This window comes from Leguminivora glycinivorella, chromosome 3 (genome assembly GCF_023078275.1).
Source record: "Leguminivora glycinivorella isolate SPB_JAAS2020 chromosome 3, LegGlyc_1.1, whole genome shotgun sequence".
NCBI classification, from domain to species: Eukaryota; Metazoa; Arthropoda; class Insecta; order Lepidoptera; family Tortricidae; genus Leguminivora; species Leguminivora glycinivorella.
In genome coordinates, this window is record NC_062973.1 from 7363557 (window position 1) to 7372461 (window position 8905).

Sequence of the window (8905 nt, forward strand, 5' to 3'; positions counted from 1 at the left end):
AATTAAACCTGAAATAGGCCTTAATTCATTGCTTAATTAAGAGGTGCTTCTAAGTTACTGTTTCACCTCCTAATTAATTTTTGAATATTTTCTCAGCAGCAATGCACTGTAAGCATGGTTGCGATGACAGTTTTTAGTATATCCCTAATTAACACTTTAACAGTAACTTAACGTTACTGTCTGCAACATACATGTGACGCAGGTATGTGAATAAATTAGCATGTGAGCAATAATTTATTATATAAGGTATGTTTAGTATTACTAGCACTCTCTCTCTTCTGTATTGATTATCGACAATACAACACATCATCCATAATGACCAGTTTTACTTAACCTCCATTCAACCCTCCAACTTCATCATATCTCAAGTTAATGATATTACATACGCGACATGGGCTTTTAAAAGTAATTGTCTGAGCGTTTAACGCGTAAAGATTTCTAAAACGTTAAAACTCACGGTATTATATGTAGGTATCATAACATAAGCACTGCTTTAGTGTAACTAAACAGTGAAAGTCTACTAGAAGATTTTATACCCAATCGGGTATAAAGCCAAGACGTCAGCTTAGGAGCCTACCTGTGTATTTATAGTCCCACGCACAATAGGTACAGGGTACGTAGCCAAATGGCACAAACAATCACGAAACGCTCGTAGACATCTATCTCTATCGCTCTTGCGTATTGGCGCGACAGAGCCAAGCTACTAGGTATAAACCTTTTGCGGCGTTTCGTTTTCGTTTCGCGTCGGAGAAATGCCATTCGGCTGCGGCACTAGATTCGTAGAAAAGATAAATTTGCGATAGACCTTTTATAAATCTCTTTATATCGATTTATACAGTTTGGTCCAAACCTTCACGTTAAAACCTTTTCCGTGCCCGCGGCGCGAGGAATCTAAAAAGATGTTTTAACGTCAGGGTTTGACCACCCCGTATATGTAAGGTTTATGAAAAATACTTTACTTACTATGTGGATATTACCGAAGTTATACGTATACGTATTTATTCATGGTATCCTGCACCTGAGGATTGGTTCAAGAGGGCTGATTCTCCAAACTTACAAATGATTTCGGCTGTGTGGTGTGTATGTGTGTTTGTTTTTCAAATAGTGCCTTCAAGTTCTTCAAACATGGTTAAAAATGGCGCAAAAAGAGGCGTTCGAACGAGGGCCTCCATGGCCAAAGTTACTCATAGTAGCAGCACCAGCAGTACAGAGGGTCGCAGATTCGAGTCCTGCTAGAGGTGCGACTTTTTTAACTTTTCCTTTAATTTAAAAAAAATATGAGGGGCTCTTTATGATTATGAAATATTAGCTCCTGTTGCGTAATAAGCTTCTTAACGGATAGGAGTATCTGGAGCAAAGTGTTTTTTTTTTTATACCACGTTGGTGGCAAACAGGTATACGGCCCGCCTGATGGAAAGCGGTCACCGTAACCTATGGACGCCTGCAACTCAAGGGGTGTCACATGCGCGTTGCCGACCCATTAGAAACTTGTACACTCTTTTTTTGAAGAACCCCATACTGTACTTCATCGGGAATACCTCGACAGGGAGCTCAATCCACAGCCGGAGCGATTGTGATTCACGGAATCCATTGTGACGAATTCCATGTTGTATTATGTATACCATTGGTACGGCGTGAAGCGAAGTGTCCTGGCCCCGTAGCCGAATGGCATTTCTCCGACGCCAAACGAAAGCGATACGCCGCTGGCTCTGTCGCGCCAATACGCAAGCGCGATAGAGATAGATATCTACTAGCGCTTCGTTTCGTGAGCGTTTCGTGAGCGATTGTGCCATTCGGCTAGCCACCCTGATGTTAGTCGAAATCACATAACGTAACCTTAAAAGTTCTCGACAAATAGTTTTCAATTTTCACTTCAATAATACAGTGAAACCTGGATAACTGAGACTTCAAGGGACGACAAAATTTATCTCACTTAAAGAGGTATTCCACTTATTCAGGGTGAGACCCTGTTAGACAGGCATAATAAAATGTTTGTCTCATTTACAGAGGGTATCACTAATAGAGGCCAGAATAGAGGGTATGCCAGTTATAGAGGTGATAAATAGTGGTGTTTTGCATATAGTTATTATTAGTTGCATACTACTTAAAAGAAAAGGTAAATAAGCCTTGTATTTAAATAAAATATAAGACTAACGTCATTGTGTCTTAAAACTTTTATAGGTATATTATGATTTATGAAAGTATTTTTTTTAATATTTTTATGTAAATTATCGAGATTTTAGTTTTAATGAAAATGAAAATGAAAATGAAATGAAATGAAAATGAAATGAAAATGAAATATTTATTTTTCAAGTAGGCATATTACAATGCGCATATGAACGTCAAATAAAGCTACGCCGGCTCTAACCCTACGCCTCAGCCTCGAGAAGATTTCAGTCCCCCCTCAGTTGGGTGGGGGGTATCCACTATGGGACCGGCAAGAAACTCGGCGGGCAACTTCTTTTCAAAACATTACATCGTATAATTAACATGCATTAAATAACAAGATACAATTTAACATGCAAAAGTATTCATCAAAGAATATGAACAGACTAGGTACTCTATGGAAATTAATTTCAATAAATTATATTATTGCTTAATAATACGTCGTTCTTCTTCAGAGAAAACATATCAAATTGTCACAGAAGAAAAAGAAATATGAATCTCAATATCATTAAATATGTAATTTACCTACACAACATAAAATATAAAATATTTGATGTGCTTTCTTATCTGAACTGTGTCCTCTATACATAATACAATTATTTTAATTGCTATTCGTTTTTTGTAGTTTCTGGTTCGGGCCATGCATGTTTGTCTGTCAAATAGTCCTCGACTCTGTAATAAGCCTTTAACATCAATGTTTTTTTTAAGTAGTTCTTAAGAGCTGGGAGGGGTAATCTCAAAGCAGTGTCAGGTAACTTATTATAAAAATGAATGCATTGCCCAACAAATGACTTCTGTACTTTACGGACACGAAACTTCTTTATGGCAAGCTTATTTTTGTTTCTAGTGTTATAATTATGGATATCAGAATTCTTAGTGAAACAGTCTAAATTCTTAACAACATAAATTATACTATCATAAATGTATTGGGAAGCTACAGTTAAGATATTAATTTCTTTGAAGAGTTCTCTTACTGATTCACGTGTTCCTAAGTTGTAAATAGAACGAATGGCTCTCTTTTGTAATACAAAGATAGTCTGTATGTCAGCTGCTTTGCCCCAAACCAGAATACCGTATGACATTACACTGTGAAAATAACTATGATACACTAGGCGAGCTGTCTCAACATTAGTCAGTTGCCTGATTCTCCTAACGGCGTATGCGGCTGAACTTAATTTGCTTGCTAGTTTCTTTATATGAGGACTCCATTGTAGATTTTTGTCCAATGTTAAACCAAGGAACAGTGTTGTATCTACCATCTCTAAGCATTCATCATTCAAAATTATTTTTGTATCGATTGGTTTAACATTCGGCAGAGAAAATCGAATACATTTGGTTTTCTTAGAATTGAGAAGTAAATTGTTGACAGTAAACCACTGCAGTACATCAGCTAACGTGCTATTAATTACATTGTAATCCGTAGATTTTCGGTCAACATTAAAAAGCAGTGATGTATCATCAGCAAAAAGTACTATTTCACAAAAGTTTTTTACTATATATGGCAAATCATTTATATAAACCAAAAACAGGAATGGACCTAAAATTGAGCCCTGTGGCACTCCTAATTGGACTACAGTCCCGCTAGAGCGAGTTTTGTTAACAACTACTGTTTGTGTTCTATTGCTAAGGTAAGAAGACATAAAGTTTAGGGCATTTATAGACAAACCATAGTGTTCTAATTTCAAAATGAGCGTTCCATGATCCACACAATCAAAGGCTTTTGAAAGATCACAAAATATGCCAATTGCATCACAAGAATTTTCCCAAAAATTATATATATGTTTAATGAGTACCGAAGCAGCATCGGTCGTGGAACGGCCCCTTGTGAAACCGAACTGTTTGCTTGTAAGTAATCTATGTCTGTTGAAGTGTCCCAGTAGATCATTTAACATTAGCTTCTCAAAGACTTTACTTAGTACAGGAAGTATTGATATGGGACGGAAATTGGTTATATCACTCGAATCACCCGATTTAAAAAGCGGTATGACTTTGCTACATTTCATAAGATCTGGAAAGGTGCCTTGTGAAATTGAAATATTATATATTACGGCCAAGTAAGGTGCTATTATATCTATGACATGACTAATTACTTTAACTGATGTTCCCCATAAGTCTTCCGTTTTCTTTAAATTGAGTGACTTGAATGTTTTAACAATATTTACAGAGTCTACTTGACTAAATTCAAATGAATTATTACATTTCTTAACATTAGCACAAAGTAATGAATGGGCTTGAGCCGCAGAAGAATGTAAACATTTTGTGGTGTTAACGGCTATATTTGAGAAATAATCTTCGAATGCCGAGGCAACATCGCTGTTCGACACTATTTGTTGATTATCTGATACAATGTTGACTTGACAATCGCGTGATTTACATTTACCAGCTTCTTTATTTATAATACTCCAAGTTGTTTTCACTTTGTTGTCCGACACTTTCAATTTAGAACTAATAAAGTTTTTCTTAGCAGTTAAACACACTTTCTTGAAGATTCTTGAGTAGTTTCTTACATAGTCCAGGAATTCTGAATTCTTGTTCAGCTCTCTCTCACCATAAAGTTCATAAAGTCTTTTTCTACTTTTGTGAATACCTACAGTAGCCCATTCACTAAACTTTGTTTTAACTTTTGACCCACTAATAGATTTCACTTTGAAATTGTTATTAAATTGATTAAGAATTACATTGAAAACATCTTGATACAAATGATTACAGTCATAATGCGAAAATGGTATTATAGACAAACTATGTTGAATTTCATTTTTGAATGATTCCAAGCGAGATCCAGTAATGGGTCTAGTTATATGTTATTGTTTGTGGAGTATCATGAATAACGTTTAAGAAAGCTGCCCTTTGGCCGCTGTGATCGGAATGAAAACAGTTAAATAATTTCTTATCTGTACATTCACAGTTACAAAAAATATTATCTAGGCATGTTGCACTAGTCACACCTACCCGAGTAGGTTCAAGAAATAAATTAAATAAATTAAATGATTTAAACAAACAGAACATTTTAACAGTATTACTAGATGACTCGAGCAAGTTAACATTAAAATCTCCACATACAATAACATGTTTTTGGCCCTTGCATACTAAATTCAGAACATTTTCCATTGTAGATTCAAATATGCTGAAGTCAGCTGATGGTGGTCTATAAACACATACAATAATATATCTGTCTAATTCAACACATGAAATTTCTATAGTTCTTTCTATGGAATATTTTACAACATCTTTGCGCTCTTTACACTTCATACAATTTTTAACAATAATAAGGGAGCCACCATGAGCAGCAGACTTACTGTGAATAACCAAGAAAACCCTTAAACTCATCTGAACACAAAAAGGATCAATCGCGTAATTTAAAGATAGGATAGAAGTCCAAGTTACAGAGGTCATAGATTGACTGTGTCTCAGATACAGAGGTAAATTTTTATAAAATTCTTAACAAACAATTAAGTTCATATACATTTCAAATATAGTCTCAGTAACAGAGGTAAAATACACACTCTGTCTCACTAATAGAGGGAAATGTGACTATAAAATCGGAAAGGCTAATCTCACTTATAGAGGTCTGTTTTGTCTCACTAATAGAGGTAAATCGGTGCGAAAGTGTCGGGACCACACCTTGGGTCCCAACTAAAGAGGTTTCTCACTTATCCAGGTCCCACTTAACCAGGTTTCACTGTATCAACTTTCTTGCAGCTTCTTTCCCGGACACAAGGGCTGAAAATAGAACAAGATTTATTTCCCGATGGCCGTCATCTAATAACGTTCAGCACGTCGTTGACGTTAATTGACATTCTTGCGCCCTCATTCGAGGCTAACTGTAAGTTATGTCGACATTGTTTTTTAACCCCCGACGCAAAAACGAAGGGGTGTTATAAGTTTGACGTGTCTGTCTGTCTGTTTTTCTGTCTGTGTGTGTGTCTGTCTGTGGCATCGTAGCTCCCGAACGGATGAACCGATTTAGATTTAGTTTTCTTTTGTCTGAAAGCTGAGTTAGCCGGGGGTCGGGGGTGTTCTTAGCCATGTTTCATGAAAATCGGTCTACTATGTAGCGGGCGGGGGTTTTTTAAAAATTTTAATTTTGTGGTTAGGTTATGTTCCAAGACGTGTCAGGTGTCACTTAACGATAGAATAAATAATAGTACATTTACACACCTAATTACAAGGTTAAATTTATTATTCTCCGCTACCTAGGTTGTCTGGAAGAGATCGCTCTTTAGCGATAAGACTGCCTCTTGTTTTACCTCTTAAGTTGTTGTTTATACTTAGTTACTTACTATGTTGTTTCCTGTATTGAGGTGTGCTGAAAGGACACTTCCTACAACACCGAAGTTCAGGGTCGAATAGTGTTGTCCCTTTCTTATGCCTGGCACTATCCCTTTCGACAATTTAGGGTTGTCGAAAACCACATAATTATCTAATATGCCGTTGAGCTCGCAAATGACTGTCAAGTTGTACCAACCCGAACCGATCGGAACAGTTTCCAACCAGTGACAGTAAGTATGTTTTCGTTTTCATTTAAAAATAACAAAAAATATGATATAAGTATGAGCACGATTTTGTCCTAATACTCCTAGGAGTATGAGCGTGCGGCTTCCTATCCGGAGGTTGTGAGCTCGATACCAGGCTCGTACCAATGAGTTTTTTTTTTTGCGAAATATTATTTGATATTTGCCAGTCGCTTTTCGGTGAAGGAAAACACCACGAGGAAACAGCGGAATAATCTCAATAAGGCCTAGTTATCCTAAGGTTGGAAGCATCGCTTTCGTAAAAAAACTAGCGCCTACGCTTTGGCTTTCAGAATAAATATTGAATTGATTACGTGAATTATTTCTAGCAGTCTTTTCTAGCAGTATACTTACTTTATTAATAACCATTAAAACATATAAAAACACTTACATTAAAATCTTACAAATAAAATAAAACTAAATTATAACTAAATCACTACTTAAAAATAAGCTTATAATAAATAATACTAAAGAAATAATTAGAAAATAATAATAAAAATAAAAGAACCCAATTATAAAAAGAAAAAACCATCTAACAAATCCGCCTGCGGCATGGTGCCCATTATGCTGGCGGCATTTCCTCGCTGTATCGCCAGTGCGATACGTTGCGAGAAATACGCGCCAGCTCTAGGGTCTCCAGTAGAGTCGATAAGCCGAGCCGACAGAGCTCCCACAAAGGCTTTCATGTCGGCCGACCAAGGACCCAATGTCTCCATAGCAAGCGCCGCAAACTCGTAGTCCTTAACCAAGGACGAGTATTTGCGGCGCTTGAGAATCTGGGCCTGGTCAGCCGCACCACCGGCCTAAGTGCGGGTCGCCTGGATATGGGACTGCGCGAAGGTATCTACGCAAGTAGCGTCCCATACCAGGGCTCTGCCTAGTTTCCACGGCACCAAAGTGGCCCCGTCGGGACGCTTGCCATCGTCCCTTACCATACCTGTGGGTTCGAGAACTGCAGGCACAGAGGCGGTGGCAAGCGAGCGACGGACCAAATCATTAATGGTGCCATGGCGAAACAGGCGACCGGCGCTTTTGCTGCATGAAAGTCCATGTCGGCCCAGCTCATCGACATTTTTGCCGCAGGAGCACTTGTGAGGGATACATATTTTGGACCCAAGCCTTAAGCATATAGCTATTCTCAAGCTACTTCGGTCCAAAACAGTCCCAATCTGTCGCGATGGAAGTGCCCGAAGCCAGTGGCCGGACTCGGGAACTGAAACGGCGAGGATTCGGGCACGTTCAAAATCGTCCGGACTCTCAACCAGTAGTGTATCATGGGCTGCTTTTAGGAGGGGAGAGTCCCAAGCCCGCTGGCTGTGACGGGCGACCGGGATGTCCGCACTTGGACATGATTCACACCAGGCCTCCCTGGCCTCCTTCAGACTCGCTATCTCATCGTCAGGTATCTGAGTACGGTTTAAAATAATACCGACGAGAGACAGCGAGCCGTATACAGAAGCCAGGAAAGCGGGTAGAGCCGAACTGGTCGAAGTGCGGACACCCAGACCACCAAGCCTTACAGGAAGAACCGCCGCTTGGGCCCACGACCTTGTATCAAGATGGATGTTGAGAGTTTTGGAGAGAGTTGCCTGAAGTGAGGAATCTATGGAGGACAAAATAGATGGAAATTTCCAAATTGGGCAACTGCGGAGTAAATACATGAATTTAGGCGTAAATAAACAAAACCGGATAATGAAAAGGGCCATATGGGGATTTATTTGAAATAGAAGATCTGAGGTGTTATTAAATAAATTAAACTTACAGTTAATAACGGGTTCGATCGATTCATCAAAAATAGGTGAGCCTAAAAGAGTGAGGGATGTCTTCGAATGAACAGAAATATTTGGTAGAATGGCGTTGAAATTGGTTAAAATGTCTATTTTTGTATTCAAGGGAACGTGATCTGGAATGTAGATTTCGCATTTGGTAAAATTTAAAGCCAGGCCGATTTCTGAGAATTTATCTATGATAGACTGTATATCTTGTAGCACGGTGGGTGCGTCCCCGCCGAGAGAGCCATCATCCAAGTACCACAAGTTGAATTTAGAATTTAGATTAGAAATGATGGGATGGATGACTAAACTAAAAATTGCGGATCCAAGGGGGTCGCCCTGTTGGCAGCCCATACTTGATAAAATTGATTCATTGCCAAACAATAATTTTGATGGTGCTCCGTAGCACTGCCAAAGGTATGTGTAGATTTCAGGCAGTTCTTTTTTGACTTCAGC